The 17,885-nt window shown below is 44.7% G+C and overlaps 1 pseudogene; it reads right to left on the bottom strand.

The window, feature by feature from the left end:
* Positions 1-5,231: 5,231 nt before the first annotated feature.
* The window catches only part of LOC119350668, a 46,961-nt pseudogene continuing 34,307 nt past the window's right edge, over positions 5,232-17,885 (bottom strand).

Below are 17,885 nucleotides of genomic sequence, written 5' to 3'. Positions count from 1 at the left end.
ATAAGCCAAAGTGCGGCGGGACATGGAGAAAGGCCTCGCACACGACTATGAATGTCGAGATGTTGAGGAAGGATTTTGGGGACAGATCATGGAAATCAATCTCGTAATAATGCATGATGCCGCGAACGAACTAATGAAGGGGAAACCCTAGCCCGCGGAAAAAATGAGGGAGGAATACCACCCTCTCATGGGGTTCCGGAGTGGGGATGATCTGTCCCGCCGTCAGAAGACGGTGGCCAATTCTCTTGGCCAGATACCCGGCCCCCCAAAGCTTTTTGATATCCTTCTCCCGGACGGTAGAGACCATCCACTTGCCTCATGCTCCAGATCCGGACATCTTCGGGGAGCCTTTTTGGGCGGAGAAGAGGAACGCTTGGGCACTAGGGCTCGAGCGGAAAGTAATGGATGAGTAGAGGAGGGCGTGTGTGAAAAGGGGAGTTCTTATCCCCTTATAAAGGCAGCAGAGATCCTGCGCCTCCCCACTTGCCCGCTAAAAATGCTTATTCCCCCAAGTGCCATGTTTGATGGCACGGTTGGGTTACCCACACTCGCATTGATGAGAATCCCGCAATGAGGGGACACGATCTCTGTTTCGACAAGACGTGCTGATAAAACCGCCTCACGATATGTGCATCGGCAGGTTATGAAAATGGTTCGAATAATGACTGGGCCGTGGCGTGATGTCACGCTATGAAAAGTTGTCAGTGGATTAGATTTGTGGAATATTGTGCTCTCTACGGTGGTATGTGGAATTTGTTTTGCAGAGCCGGACACGATTCTTGTGTTCGAAATCTTCTATGGAGTATTCGGAGAAGGAACCCACCTTGCAATGCCGAAGACAATCTGTGTGCCGGACTCATCGTCATTGAAGCCTGGTTCAGGGGCTACTGAGGGAGTCCTGGATTAAGGGGTACTCGGATAGCCGGACTATATACTTTGGCCGGATTGTTAGACTATGAAGATACAAGATTGAAGACTTCGTCCCGTGTCCGGATGGGACTCTCCTTTGCGTGGAAGGCAAGCCTGGCAATTCGGATATGTAGATCTCCTTCTCTGTAACCGACTCTGTGTAACCCTAGCCCCCTCCAGTGTCTATATAAACCGAAGGGTTTAGTCCGTAGGACAACAACAATCATAATCATAGGCTAGCTTCTAGGGTTTAGCCTCTACGATCTCGTGGTAGATCGACTCTTGTAATACTCATATCATCAAGATCAATCAAGCAGGAAGGAGGGTATTGCCTCCATCGAGAGGGCCCGAACCTGGGTAAAACATCGTGTCCCCTGCCTCCTGTTACCATTAGCCTTAGACGCACGGTTCGGGACCCCCTATCCGAGATCCGCCAGTTTTGACACCGACGGAGGGCACAGCAGGAGGAGGGAGGAGGAGGAGGAGGAGAGGCACCGCATACCGAGGAAGGAGAAGCGAGGGCGGCGGCGGCAATGCGGCGATGGGGGAGGGCCATATGTCGTTGGCGACGGTGGACAACGTGCGTGGGAGAGTGAGAGTGGGAGTGGAGAGGGGGATAGTGAGGGGTGGTTGGGGCAAGAAGATAGGGTGGGTTTAGCAGTAGCGCGTTTTAGGCGTACGCGCTACTACTACACTTTGCCTAGCGGCAACGGTTTGGCAATTTTAGTAGTAGTGCCCTTCGTCCTTGCCGCGCTACTGCTATATCTGTAGCAGCAGCACCTTATGTGGATACGTGCAGCTGCTAAGTACCAGCAGCGCCTCTTTTTAACCCCCGCTATTGCTAAGGTTCTGTGTATAAGGTTTCCCTAGTAGTGCATGGTTGCTTATTGATATGCTTGAGTATTGAAATCTTCATATCAAAACTAGACTATTGCTTTGAATCATATAAAAGTTCAAATGTCTATGCTACAAAGAAAAGAATATGTGATGAACATGTTAAGCAGCATTCCACATCAAAAAAAATATTTTTATCATTTACCTACTTGAGGACGAGCAGGAATTAAGCTTGGGGATGCGCTGATACGTCTCCGACGTATCTATAATTTTTTATTGTTCCATTCTATTATATTATCATTCTTGAATGTTTTACAATCATTTTATAGCAACTTTATATATTTTTTGGGACTAAACTATTGACATAGTGCCTAGTGGCAGTTGCTGTATTTTGCTTGTTTTTTACTTCACAGAAAATCAATACCAAACGGAGTCCAAATGCAGCGAAATTTTTTGGAGATTTTTTTTTGGACTAGAAGAAACAAGATGGGCCGAAGAAGTACCGGAGGGGTGCCCCGAGGGGGGCACAACCCACCTGGGCGCGTCTGGGGGCCCAGGCGCGCCCTGGTGGGTTGTGCCCACCTCGGTGGCCTCCCGCACCGTCTCTTTGCTCTCTAAATACCCCAATATTCCAGAAACCCTAGGAAAGTCGACGAAAATCAATTACAGCTGCCGCAAGTACACATGTAGATGGGGTCTATTTCTACATAAATAGATCTTGTCTACATTATGTCATCGTTCTTATTGCATTACTCCATTTCTCCATGAACTTGATACACTGGATGCATGTTGGATAGCGGTCGATGTGTGAAGTAATAGTAGTAGATGCAGGCAGGAGTCGGTCTACTAATCTTGGACGTGATGCCTATATAATGATCATTGTTTGGATATCTCATGATTATTTGAAGTCCTATCAATTTCCCAACAGTAATTTGTTTATCCGCCGTATGCTATTTTTCTCAACAGAAGCCACTAAGGAAATCTACGGGCCCCGGGTCTCTTCTTTATTATATCCGCCTTCGAGGTCTATTTTTATTTGCTTTTATTTTCAGATCTATTAATCCAAAAATACCTTGCTGTAATTTATTATTATTTATTTTATCTCACGTTCCCGCAAGATCTATTTATCCAATCTACTACAATTTTACCTATCTTTTTACCCGTGAGGGATTGACAACCCCTCTCTTACGCCAGGTTGCAAATATTTGTTCTTTGTGTGCAGGAGCTGTGTACGTGGTGTTGCGTGATTCTCCTACTGGTTCGATAACATTGGTCTCATCACTGAGAGAAATACCTACAATAGTTGTGCTGCATCATCCTTTCCTCTTTGGGAAAATACCGACGTAGTTCATGCCGCATCACTTGTAAACCCAACCTTGCCTAGTAACATGCATGCATGGATGCCTCATCCATGGTTAGCTCGCATAATTAATCTGCATGGATAATTCAACATCATTAAAAACAACTAATAAATGAGTTCCTAGCTCATCCAAAAACCAGTCCATTGAGTGGGCTAGGAAGAGTGTGCTGTAGAAAACTTGGGCCCCACTGAGCAACATTAGACGACCCCACTTACCATCATGGTTTACATAATAGGCCTAGACGGATGGTATGTTTGGCAAGCTATAACGCCCCTTTTCAATAAATCGTTCCGCGGTGTCGTCGGCAATTTTTGGTAAGCAAATGAGCTTGTGGTAGACAATACATAGCTGTGGAATATGTGTAGCGCAACTTTCACTTTGATGAAAAGAAGTTCTTATGTGTACGGAATACAGTGGATTGGAGGTCCCAAGCACAAAGCGCGTAGAATCGGGCAGTCCAGAGACACGGTTCGCTTTTCTTCTTCCGCCAGAGGAAAGAAAAGGCGACCTCGCTGCCGGTAGTCTTCCCCGCCGCCGCCGTCCGGCGGCTCCCCTCCGCCGGCAGCCTCGGTCGTCGGTGGTGAGGGGGGGTCGCCGGATCCACACGTGTGGATCGTTTTCTCTCTCGTAGATTAGGATTTTAGGCCGTTCATCGTCCTGGCTTCGGCGGCGGCGATGGCGGCGTTGAATAAAGTTTCTTCGGATCCTACTCCAACGAGGCGATCTGTCATATGGTTGGGGATGGATTTGAAAATCAGTCTGTTCAAGCAAAGATGGCGTGGCGGCGGCGACATCCTTGTGGTGGACCTGTGTCCTCGGGCTCCGTCGTTGCGACGGCGTTTGCTCCAGCGCCGGCGCGGAGCTTGGGAGGTAGTCCAGGAGCGGATGCAGATTGTGGTCTGCATCGGCGGCATCTGAAATATGGTGGATCGTGTGCTGGGTTCGCGGTTCGTGGATGGCAGATGTGGTTTTCTCCTCCGACGTTCTAGTTGTGTGGGGGTGCCAGATCTGGAGTTCGATGGCGTGTCCGGGGTGTTGCCCCGGTCTAATTCGTTCAACGGTTATGGTTTTGCCTTTGGTGAGCCACCTTGAAGGTCCGCAAAGCTGCATATCAGCGATGGAGCCGCTACGAGCTCGGGTGTGAAGGTGATCCGTCATTATTTTTCCTTTGATGGCTGCTGTGGTGGTTCCAGAGGCAGGTGACGGACGTTGGTGTCAAGTTCAAAGGTTTCTTCAATCTTGATTGTAATTTTACTTCTGGGTTGTTGTTCCTTTGTGCAAAAGCTAGCTTTCTGCCATCTTTTCAGTTTTGCCAGGTCGGTTACGTGACTTGTACTATGATACTTATGATATAAGTGAGACACGTATTACCATGAAAAATGAAAAGAAGTTCTTCTCTGAATTTATTAGCAGAACCCTCCAACGACGCGGCAACCAACTACATAGGTTATGACAAAGAAAACAAATTGATAACATTGAGTTGTAGGACGTGAACATCATCCATACAACTCCCAAACCGAGGAATAAAAGACAAACATACTTTTCGCCAAACACAATGAATCTCTACCTAATATTAAAGGACGGATTATTTCTCCACTATTTTTGTCCAACCAAGATTTCGTACGTTAAGCTACAAATTTCGTACGTCACGTTGTTTCTTAGTATTTTTAATAAAAAAAAGCCAAAAGTGGCGCACATTGGAGGCTCAAACACAAGACCTTCTGTTTTTCGGGCTAACGTGGTAGCCACCATACCAACTAGATCGGGATCGCGCCCTCGGCGCAAGGGTGCCGGTCGCAACGATGTGGCCAAGCAAGTAATGTCAAGTTAGTAGAAAGTCAGGCTTAGCATACATATTCAATCAGGATTACAAAATAAAAGAAGAAAGAAACATTCACATGTAATAAGAGCAAGACACCATCGATGGATACCAAAACTGTAGTATAACACGTCTCCATAGCCATGAGAACAATATTACAACACATTTACTCATATATAGGATCGGCAACGCGCCTTGGCGCGAGGGTGCCAGTCCCAACGATATGGTCAAGCAGTCGAAGATCAAACGGCATAATGCATTTGTATGAAGGAGAGTTCAACATATGTAATAGGACAACCATTATCGTGTTCGGGGGTAAGAAGAAACATGCACTCTGTACCAGAAGAGTAACATCATCGAGTTCAACATGGTCATGAGATCATAAAAACTAACCCTTCCCAGAAGCAAGGCAACATCCAATTCAGCATTGTCATATGATTACAAAAGCTAATTAACCAACATTAAGTTCAATAATATGAGAAGGAACATAAGAGAGCAAAAGCCAACAGTGGCAACGGAGCCGATAAAACTACAAAACCATAATTAGGCATACAACAGATAGCTTGGTTCAATTGCCTCCATGAGTTCCATTCCATTTGAGATGCGACGCCAAAAATGACCAACAAAATATCAGCTGCGTTTGTCCTGCTTCCAGATGCTTCTATTTTGTGCCCATCAAATTTGGCAAAAGTACTCATAATTCTCAAATATATCACTTTAAATATGAAAACTGATACATGCACACATATGTAATGAAATTAAACATGACTAAAGCAACAACAGAGTGAAAGTCTCATGAATATGAGAAGAAATGTTACAAATGTTCTGCATCCTTTTGACACTACCAATCCAAAGTCATTATTTCTATGGGCAATTTTTTTCACAAGCTCTATTAAAATTATGTGTTTGATGAATATCAATGGCTCTGAACTGTACATGAGTCACATGACCATAAGAGGTGCATACATAGATCATTTTCACTTGATAATATGATATAAAAAAAATCCATGATAAATAAAGTGTATCTATGTCAATAGTACTCCCTCCGGCCCGAAATATATGTCGCAAGGGACATAAATTTTGAACTAAACACAATTTTCAGTTACATCCTTATACAATTCAAAAGTTGGCTATCCGCTCCTCCCTTTCCCTCCCGATCCCCTCCCTCGCGTCGTCACCTCCACAGCTCGCCGCCGGCTCCAGGCCTCTGCTCCTCCCCGCAGATCCAAGCCTCTGCTCCTCCTTGCAGACCGCCCCAGGCATTGCCACAGGGAGCGCGTAGGCCTCTGCTCCTCCTAGCGAGCTCAAGGCATGGGGGAGCTCCAGGAGAGCTCCTAGCGTGTGGGACCCTAGTTTCCTCGCACAGCCTCCCCAGGCTCCAGGAACCGCAAGGCCGTGGTCCACCGCCAAAACGCCTCCACCGCACGAACCAACATGAATGCACACGTCGAAACGACGCAAAGCTTGAGCACGCAAGAGTCACCAAAATTGTGTGCATTGTGAACTGAATTAAAATTTAGTTGACGTACTCAAAATACATTCATGGCAGTAAAAAGAAACCATGAGATGATAGCACTACATACTGTATCAAAATTTGTTGATACAAACATGTTTGGAGTACTCAAACATTTAAATTCAAAGGTAATGTGAATCAAAGTTCAAAAAGGCGCTAGGCGTTAATTATGCATTTGGCCACCTACTTCGCTTTTATAGCTTAGGCGTGATTAGACGAAAGTAGGCGCAATTAGGCGTTTGTACTGTAACGTGAAGTAATAAGCTAGATGGGCTGGCCTAGCCCATTAAATCACATGCCCATCTTCCTATTCTCCTACTAAAGCTTTCGTATGGTGCACAATTCCTCATGCCGCATCTCTCCCTCGTCCTGTCTCCCTTGCTGCATGATGACGCCTCTCCCCCTCTTCCTCTGTCCCTTGCTTAAACCGATGCGGGCCAGCCAGTAAAGAGGTCCCAACAATCTAGTAAAAAGCTATCTATGGAAGCTTTAAGTACATCATGGCTCGACAACCAGTTTTGAGTTTCTTCATGTCATCCACATCGTTATTTATTAGCTACCAACAGGGTAATTTAAATAATACAAATTTATATAATTGATAAAAGATAAAATATTCCAGTAAGATAAGATGAAAAGGATGAAGAAAGCAACCTACAGAAGGCAGCTACCACAGATAATCACAGCAATTCATACCATAACCAAATTAGATTGCAGCATGATTTCAGTGTTGCACCATGCAAATTTCACATAAGATTATAATTAACCATTGCTAATGCGTTGTCAAATGCTACAAAGCATATAGACTTAGATTTATAGAAGGGGTTGAGTTCATACTGTTTTGGAAAGTTCACTGCCCATCTCCATAGTACACAGACACAGAAGGATTATTTCAGTTTGAAGCAAAATCCCAATAACTTCAGAATAATCAACCTGCATATATCAAAAACAAAGCAACAAAAATACTCTTATGGTATGCGAATCGGATATCGAAAAGAAGAAACAATATAATTTCTAGCAAATCATTAGCTTATTTGGTTAAAAAATAACAGTTCCGGTTGGGATTCCTGGGATCCAATCCCAACCAGTCCATTTGATTAAAATGACTGGATTACTGGAATGAGAATACCAAAAGAAAAAGATAGTCTACAAAAAAAAGAATACAACCAATCCCCATGACTGTTTTCCCCTCTGACTCAACCCTCTCACCATTTAAAGAAAAATCTAGATGGACCATCCGTTCCTAGTTTGCATAAGTATCTAGTTTTAAATTACCTTCACAAGAGCACCAATAACACCCAAGCTGGTAAGCCTCAAGTACTCAAAAGGTCTGGTCTTGCTGGTAGTATTAAGGAACGGGTACAGGTACAGTGGGATGTGAGCTGCAAAGGAAAAGGAAGAAGACTTAATTATTAATCACTGTAGTTAAGATTTACTTATTCTGTAAAGTCACCAAAATGAGGAAAGCTTTTTTAATTATAAACAATGGAAATATTTAAGACTTGGCATAGAAACAGTAGCGCTCAGTACCATTCAAGAACGGGATCCTGGTCTCAGGGTGTGAAGCAACACACTGCAAATAAAAAAAGAAGTAAAATGAAATTGAGGGGCAGATGGCAAGCAAGCATGATATGAAAGCAGCAGTATTCTCAATCCACCACAAGGCCCACCAGGAGTGAGGGTTTCCTTTCTTTCTCATGTAAAAGCATACCCGAAGAAGTGCAAGTGCATTGCATACACGGTTTCATGCAACTGGCGACAAAGTAGGAGGTGAAAGTGAAGGGTAGATTGACACAATCTCCTGCATACATTTCAAAACAGCAAGACAGACTGAATAAGGAAAATGCACAGAACCATCAACAAATTTCATATTGAAAGAAACAATACACATGCATGACCACCATAACTTAAATAACCATAACTGCAGAAGTACATATTTACTCTTGCCATTGCAACTGAATTTAGAACCATGCAATAATTGTAACCTACCTGGAGCAGTGCAGCAACGGTGCCAAAGGAGTGCCACAACAGTGGAGCAAGATCTTGAAAAATATCTCGCTTCTGAAAGAGGAAAACTGAGAAACGTATTAGACAATGAATTTTCACCTCCTGCATCCCAGATTTGCAGCCAAACCTTAAACGTTAAAGTAAAATAGTTCCATGTATCAACTGTCCAGTTTGGGATATTGTCCTTGGAAAGTTGATGTTTCACTAAGAGAAGAATGATGATGCTTGCATTAGTGGCTCATACCATGGGTTCGCACTTTTGGTAGATAAAGAAGTGACAGAAAAAAATATACTAACTAAACTTCATCACTTATCTAGATAATCTGCAGAAGTAGAACATACTGTTTCTAACCTATAAATGTTTTCCTATATATTCATAAAATGTTTAGATTTCTTAACACCGCCTCCTGATAAGTTTGCAAAGTCATCAATAGGACAAGATTTCACAAAGTTTACACACCCTCCCTGTCCTTGAACAGGGTATCTTCACCAGATACTATAATTAAATGTGCACAGCCAAATACAGACCTTGCAGCCTGCTCCAGCACAAAAATATTCATTGTAAGTTCACTTTTACCAAGAAACAAATACACCAGGAAGCAGGGGATATTAACAAAAATGCGCTTGTGGCATTCACTCCTGAAAGATTGTATATGATAACTGTAGTATTTACCATTTTATTCGGGGGTACTATAATGGAAATGGGCACAACTATATTTTCTATTTTAGTAAGAGCAAGCAGAACTAAAATAAATATAGATATCTGATGCAAACATCCAAATCGCCATCCGAGTGTGTCCAACAGAGATTGGCAACCGTTCCCGCTACGGGTACTAATAATAAGTATGGCAAAGCAAATGTTTAAAGGATGTATCATAATAAAAGCTACAAAAATCACATACCAAACCCTACTTACTTTAGCTACATATATCTACAAGTCTACAGCAAGCTAAAGGACTGCACAAAATCACCCAATTCACATCATACTCCAGATATGAGCAGGAAAAGTTGCACTAAATTACCCACGACCACAAGGTAAAAAAATGATTTTTCGGTAAGGAACAGAAGAGGGTAGATAGAGGGAGAGGGCCGAGGATACCGTGGCTGCCGCTATGTTGTGTTGGGGAAGAAGCACACCTCCTCTACCGCTGAGTGGTGGTGGAGAAGCTGCTCCTAATATAAAGCTATTCCTGCAACCTGTAATAACACACTCAAGTTAATGGGATAAGCACACAAATTATCTATCTAGTACAAATCCCCTTATCGCTGTTGCAGTTATCTTTTCCTTGATAAATTGTGTTGCTAGGGAGGCCTTCCCTATAGTTTTCTAGTCAAAGTAATAATAATAAAGATGCATATTTTGGCACAATTATTCTCTAGCTAATCCACTTGCCCTCTTATTCTACTGACTGGTGACAAGGCATGAGTGTGGAAATATTCTAGAGCATGCATCTCAGTCAACTGTATGAAAGCCTTACAGTCAACAGATCAATTGATTTAAATTAATGATTGTATACTACGTACCCTAATATTATAGAGCAGCCACCATCAAATGGATCATAACTCATGAGGAACAGACTGAAGGATAATGTCTCAGTTGTTACACTTGAGCAGCAAACAAATTAAATCGATCAATTCAGAAGCAAAAAAACTTTTTTAGATCAATCTATCTGAGTGCAAGAGTGCAGTGCAGAGGCAGCCCTCTTGTCCAGTTAAAAAAACACATGATGTGTGCATACAATGGATACATACACACACAATTTGATGTGTGCATACAATGGATACATACACACACAATTTGCTCCAGTTTGAGTCATCCAAAACTAAACCATAACATGATGCGCGCACACAGAGTTTGCTATGGTTTTCTTCACGGATGATGAACCCAAACGTCATGCCATCCAAAAGGAAGGTGCAAACTAAACCAACACAAGGTACAAAGTGTAGATGATGTTCAGATGTGGGGGTAGATTGGGGGAGAGGAAATTCACCATGTTGGTTCTGGGTGCCTGCTCCTCCCCCTCCTCAGGCTGATTTGCTGCAGATGGGGCTGATTTGCTGGTTACGGTTGTACCCACAACCTACAGAGACGAATCGAGCGTTAGAGAGAGAGCAGGACAGAGGAGAGGGGAGAGGAAGCGGTGGCTTACCACCTACACCACCATGTTGGTTCTGGGTGCCTGCTCCTCCACCTCCTCAGGCTGATTTGCTGCAGATGGGGCTGATTTGCTGGTTACGGTTGTACCCACAACCTACAGAGACGAATCGAGCGTTAGAGAGAGAGCAGGACAGAGGAGAGGGGAGAGGAAGCGGTGGCTTACCACCTACACCTGACCTGCGCAGGGGAGGGGAGCTAGAAGAGCCGCAACATCTTCTCCATGGGATGGGCCTGCACACAGTCACGCATCAGAGGAAGATGAAAACCAGAGAAAGAAGAAGAAGAAGAAAAGGTAATGAAGGATGCATACCGAGGCTCTTGACGGGATCCTGCGGATCTGAGCTGCGGGCTCGAGCTCGGCCACGGCCGCCGCCGCGCTCACCAACGCGCCGATGGGGGACGCGCCGCTCCCGTCCGGCCCTGAAGGATCTGAGCTACGGGCTCGAGCTCGGCCACGGCCGCCGCCGCGCTCACCAACGCACCGATGGGGGACGCGCCGCTCCCGTCCGTCCCTGAAGACCCCGTCGGCTCGGAGGAATCGATCCCGCGAGGGGCGAATCCACCGGCCACGAGAAAGAAGGTGAGGGGATTGGGAGAAGGTGGGGGCCGGCAGCAACGGGGAGAGGGTGGGGGCGCGATGGGGGTGGCGGTGGACGACGGCGACGACGCCGGGGAAGTGGGCGGCGCGGGAGGGGGCTAGGGTTAGGGGAGGGGGCTGGGACGCGAGGACGCGAGGACGCGTGGGCGGGGGGCGAGTGCGGGGAGGATGCGGCTAGGGCTCACCACGGGCGTGCTACATTCATACGCCTATGGGTGAAATGACAGAATGCCCTCGGCGGGGCAGGCTATTTACGCGCGGTGGCACGACCGGGGCTTGCGAGCGTCTCGATTTTTATCCAACGGCCCAGCTCATCCCAGGGGCAGATCCGACGGCCCAAATCACATCAAGGGAGAGATCCAACGGCCGAGAATCCCTAATCGCTGAGGAGCCTTGTGCATCCATCCTTCTCATATTTCTGGATTGGGCTTTGGGGACAAAAGGCACCGCTGCTCTATAAATATACACAGAATGTTTTTTAGTTTTTTTGTGAAAAGAAGCCAAAAAGTGCACACCGGCAAACGTTGTAGCCATTTGACCATATGGAGTTCATTGATTAAAATAGCGCGGGCCATAAATATAAACTGAACATATTTTTATTATATATGGTGAATATTTTTTGAAATGTAATTTTTTAATTGGCAAAAAAACTCCGAACATTTTTATAAGTGAATTTTAAAACACACATTTAAGTTTTTTACTATACGGTGAACATTTTTCGAATACACACTGAACATTTCATAATATACGGTATTTTTTTTCAAATGCACACCGAACTAATTTCCTATACACGATGGACATTTTTTATATACAATAGAGTTTTCAAATGTATGCTGAACCTTTTTTTTCTATACTGCAAACTCTTTTTTGTTGCGTGAACCATTTTTTAAAACATGAATAAATTTTGGAATTTTGAACTCTTGTTGAAAAGATACGAACATTTTTTAAGAATTCAAATTTGTGAAAAACTGGAAAAAAAAAACTCATACAACATTAGTGGGATATGAGGTGAAAATGCCACCACATTAACGAACTACGCGAGTCAACTCTGATGGAATAAAATGAGCTAAATCGTATTTAATCAGACAGCATTCTTTTCGTCACAATCCCAAATGTTCGCACTCACACTTGGGCTAGCTTGCCGTACTATTTTTTTATTTTCTTTAAATAATCGTAGGCTCAACTCAGATTGCATCCTGAAAATACTATGGAATCTGTCGTGGATTTGTCACGGTAGATGTCCTTATGAAAGGACTTAGTCGTGGAGCCATCGCGCGGGTTAACTTGAAGGGGTTAAAGCGGACACAAAGACGCAAGGGTTTATACTAGTTTGGCCCCTTCGATGAAGGTAAAAGCCTACGTCTAGTTGTGATGGAATTGGTGTGGTCTCGATGACTAGGGAGCAAATAAGCTTCTCCTAGGCCTCGAGTTGTTGTTGTCTGTCCTTGAACCGCCGCCGGATCGTCCCCTTATATACACGGGTGACGCCCGTCGGTTCACAGAGTCCCATACCGGTTCATATTCATATCCCGGTTGGTCTCTCTCTATTCCTACCTTACAATACAAGTTTACATATCAAGCCGGTTTACGGCTACAGATTCTAAACCGACTACTGGCCTTGGGCCTTCCTCTGCTTAATCACCTTTACACTACTAATAAAGTTAACCCGACCCAGGTAGGCCGGTTCACGCCTAGTAGTAATATCCCCAACATTAAGCCCCAGATTGATTTGAACTGGTTCATGTCAATCCTTCACAAAATCTTTGTCTTCAACATCTTCTGGTAATCGGTAAACCGCCATGTCGTCATCATCTCTGGTTGCTGTAAACCGGCATGACATCATTATGAAGTTAACATTTATAACGCCTTCTTTCATTGATAGATCTGCAATACCCAAGGCAGCAGCTCCACTTCCGAATTTTGTGGCTCCTGGATTCGCGTGCCTGACACACGTCCTTCGCCTTATAAGTAGGACCGAAGAGTCATTTCCTTTTCTCCCTTTCATCTCTTTCTCTTCGTCTTCCTTGCGTCGCCAGCTTCGGAGCTCCGCCACCGCCATTGACCTCTGCACCGTCTTGGGCCGCTGCATCAACCTGATCGTTCCAGAGCACTATGGCAGCTTTCGGCGTCTTCCTTGATCCTGGTAAGCCTTCTGCTCTTCCTAACATAGATCTGTTCTAGGGTTTCATGTTCTTGCCGTGTTCCTCGCTTGTTCATGCTCGTGCCCAGATTCCTGGATAGATCTGTGAAACCCTGCTCTGATTAGCAGTAGCTTTTTAGCATCCACTTGTAGTTTCACGCTCAAGTCCATAGATCTCATCTACATACCTGCCCATTGATTTACTTCCGTTCTGCTTTAATCTTTTGAATATTTTCTGTTTTTCTGAACTTGCTTCAGATCCGTTACTACAATAGGACCTTGTGAAACATGTTTCTGCATACTTAGCCATCCGCAACCTCAATTGCTTTCAATGTTTAGATCAGGCGGTTTAACTTAATATAGAAAAAGTTATTAAACTGGTATATACCATTAGTCCCCTTGTTGAACCGCCAGAATCCTTCAGTCTTATTATGCCACCTCATAGAAATCCGGTTTAAATGTACTGCCTCCGGTTTAACATTGTTCATACCAGCGCATTCTTGAACCGGAATCACTTATTTCTTGTAGATCTCATCATGGCCAAACAAGTTTATGAGTGCAACTGGGTTCCTTCTCGCGTCACAGAAACTCAGCTGGATGATTTAGTCTCGATTGGCGCTTTAGACAGCAAAGATACTATCCACTGGAGGGTTCCTGGTGATGAATGTCCTCCCACACCTCAAGAGGGAGAGGTTGTGATTTTTGCGGACCATTTAGCCCGGGGCTTCAAACCGCCCGGTTCTAAATTTTACCGGGATGTGTTAGCCAATTTTCAACTTCGCCCACAAGACACTGGCCCCAATTCTGTTACCAACTTATGTCACTTCCAAGTACTTTGTGAGGTATACCTTCAAGAAGAACCCACAGTTGAATTTTTTAGAGATTGTTTCCACTTAAACCGCCGCACGAAAATCACTGATGGTCACAATACCGAACTAGGCGGTATGGCAATTCAGAAAAGGAAAGAAATCACTTATCCCCATGCCAGGCTATACAGCCATCCCAAAGAGTGGAATGCAACATGGTTCTACTGCCAAGATACTTCCCTTGATAATGAAAATCTTCTGCCTGGCTTTCGTCCGGAGCGGCTCAGCAATACACACCCCTTCCCACAAAGATTAAGTGCCAAGGAGAGGAGTAAATACGCTCCGCAATTATCCAAGCTCCGAGCCTTCATGGCCAACGGTTTAACAGGAATAGACCTCGCACGCTGTTGGATATCATGGAGCATACTGCCTCTCAGCCGGCGTTCCAGTTTAATGTGCAAGTATACCGGCAGCGTTGATGACCCGCTTCGACACACCAACATCCAGCTCTCAGATGATGAAGTCACAGAGGCTGTGAAGAAAATGTTGAACGAACCGGAACAACTCTGCGCTCAAACCGGTCTGCCCCCTTTCTGTGCCATCAACAAACCGCCAGCTGTAAGTTTCCGATTGTGTTTTTTACTGAACCTGTTATTGCTATCTCTACCTGACATCAATTGCTGCTTAACTAGGGTGATAGTCCGTTTTGGAGCAAGAAGCTTCCACAAGACAAACCGGAGAAAACAGAACGGTCAACCCGGCCCAAGACCAAGGTTGTCAAGAAGCCTGCTAAAAAGAGGAAAACCACTGCTTCATCTGATCCGGCTGTTGATGACGATGTGGGTAACTCAGATCTTGAGGTAGAACTCGATTCACTAGGCTTACTTTTTACACGCCTTATTAATGATGATACTTGTCAGGATGACGCTGAAGCCAGTAATGCTGATGTCGCTGAGGTAACTATTCTCTCTTCCGATTCAGATCCTTTGCCTTTGCCAAAATTTCGCCAGGCAAACCGGAAAGTTAAATTTTCTCATCCTCTTGCTTACTTGGATCCCAAATTTCTTATGAAGACTCAGCAACATGAAGCTCGCCGCACAACCCGGCACAGCGGCCAGGTAGTTACCTCCGCCGGTTTACCGAACAGTCCGGTTCGAAAACGCCGCTCAGAGGTTTCCGACCTTTTTATTAATTCTTGTCCTAAAGCGGGTTTCATCCGTCAACCTCTTAATCCATTCGACTCTGATTATCAGGTTACTTCTCATTCATCCTCTGGTGAATCATCGGCCACTCAGCTGCCACCACTGAAAATGGTTCTTGGGTAAGCTAGGCTGAACATATGCTTCCGGTATACTGCATTATCACTTATGCTATTCCTTGACTCGTTGTTTCTCTTTCAGGGCTAAACCTAAACTGAGCAAGAAAGCCCGCCTGGATAAAGCGGCCGAGGAAGATGCTGCCCCTGAACAGGATAAAGCACCAGATTTTGAAGCGTTCGTTCCTGAAGATATCCCCAATGATCCTCCCTTGCAAGATGATGTTATTACTGATAAAAGGCCTATCAATACTTCTGTCCCTGTTGACCAGCCTGCCAGCTCCGTCCGGATTGAAAGATCCCGCAGTCCATCAAAACCTGCTGATAAACCGATAGCGCCAGTGCAAACCGGCGAGCCCAAGGATGATGATGTTGTAATTACCGGCATAGGTCGCTCTGAACCAGGGAATCCTGTCGCTTTAGCTAAGCATTCTGTCAAAGAAGATTTTTCTGCCATGAACAAAGGCAAATGGGATGTTGATCTGGAAACGTATGCTGCTCTGAGTGCCCAAGATCTTCATTCTGGCTACTTGAATCGGCTATACACTAGTCGTGACTGTGAAGCTGGCCTGGTAAAGATGATGAGAGATAAATTTGAGGTAACTTCCTTGTGCTTCTTCTTTCTTTAATTACTGCCACTGTATTAATCCTCCTAGCCCCCAAGGGCCGGTTTGTAACTTTCTTCAGGTCGGGACTTGAATATAGTCCTCAATACTTTGAAATCCATCAATGTAGCCCCCAAGGGCCGGTTCAACTATTATAGTTAAACCGGGACTCCAATAAATATGCTAACATTAAAACATAACTGAGCAAATAGCCATTAGCCCCCAAGTGCCAAGTTGAATACCTGTATTGAGCATGGGACTTTGCGATTTAGTAATAGATGAAGATTGAAGGTGCATTAGCCCCCAAGTATCAATCGTATAACTTGTTATGTGGTTGGTACTTCAAATTCTTGTACCGTTTGTTTAAAGCCAAGCACTGTCTTTCTGCAGGCTGAAGTGAGGATCAAAGAGGACCGGATTACTGATCTGCAGGAAACTTTGAAAACCCAACAAGCCGAAACCGACAAAACCAGGGAGGAATTAACCAGCGCTTTGAGCATCACAGAACAGCTGAAAGAGGGCTTCAAGAAGGAACGGGCTGATTGGGCCACTAAAAAGGCCGCTTTAATAAAAAGAGCTGAAAACGCTAAAGCTGCCCTTAAACCGGTGGTAGATGAGCTGACCATCATAAAGCGGCAAGTACATTCCATGACCGCTGCTATCTTCGGTAAGCCCCTTTTGGTTGCTTTGACAATTTTGGCCTTCTTATAATAGATCCGGTTTGTGATCTTTTCTGTATTGTTGCAGGTACACGCATTGGTCACTTAGGGTCAGATGATCGGAAGAAGTTGAAGGCTGCCTACACTTTAATTGAACAGCTGTATACCGGAGCATAGCGGATCATCACCACTGCATCTCATAATAATCCGGCACCCACTTTAATCCAAGATACTCTGAATAGATTGTCAATGCTTCCTGCTCGGATTGAAGAACTGAAAAAATCTGCTGCTCGAACCGGAGCCATTAACGCCTTAATCCGGGCAAAAGCATGGGTGCCAGATTTCGATCCTGTTGAAGCGGCTCAAGGCTATCCTAGTTTGAAGGAAGATGGCTCCGAGTTCAATGAAGACGATCTGAGGGCGATAAACCGTGCAGTGCGCCCTCTGGCTTGTCAATTAGCTGAAGAGGCAGACTTGTCACATTATCAAGCTCAGTATAATGATCAGAACAAACGAGTAGCTGCCCCAATTCCTGAAGCGGAGAATCTGATTCCTCCAATCCGTAAGCATACTTACGCTCCTGATATTGAACCGTCTTCTCTGATCCATGAAGAGGCTGTCTTTCAAGCTTTAATGGGAATCGACTGGACCACTGTTGATTTCCAGCCAATGGATAGAGATGAGGAAGCTGAAGCGGCGCGGGACGACCCACAACCATCAGACCGGTTTGATGAGCAGGCTTGAACCGGAAGCCGGTTTAAACAGCTGCCTTATTATGATCCGCCAAGATAACAATGATCTTATTTGGGCACCGAGTTGCCTTTGTAATAGAATAGCCAATACTTCTACTTTAAATATGCCTTCGTGCATAAGTACCGATGCTTTTGTTTGAAATCCTCAAGTTATATTTCCTGCAATCAGAAAATCTTGAACTGCGGTGGCGGTTATACCGCCAACCGGTTTATAACCTTGATATATATATCATCAATGTATTTAAAATATATAATCAAATATGTGATACAAAATACCTGCCATCGCTGGGCATAAAGTTGGCTTAGCCAGGCTTGAAACGGAGGTTTTATAAACCATTACCATCAAAGGGGAGAAAACAGCCCCCGTGTGTTTAAAACGCTGGCTTACCATGTAAACCGTGCTGGGTCATTA

This window comes from Triticum dicoccoides, chromosome 1B (genome assembly GCF_002162155.2).
Source record: "Triticum dicoccoides isolate Atlit2015 ecotype Zavitan chromosome 1B, WEW_v2.0, whole genome shotgun sequence".
In the NCBI taxonomy this organism is placed as follows: Eukaryota; Viridiplantae; Streptophyta; class Magnoliopsida; order Poales; family Poaceae; genus Triticum; species Triticum dicoccoides.
This window is presented reverse-complemented; position numbering and strand designations above follow the sequence as displayed.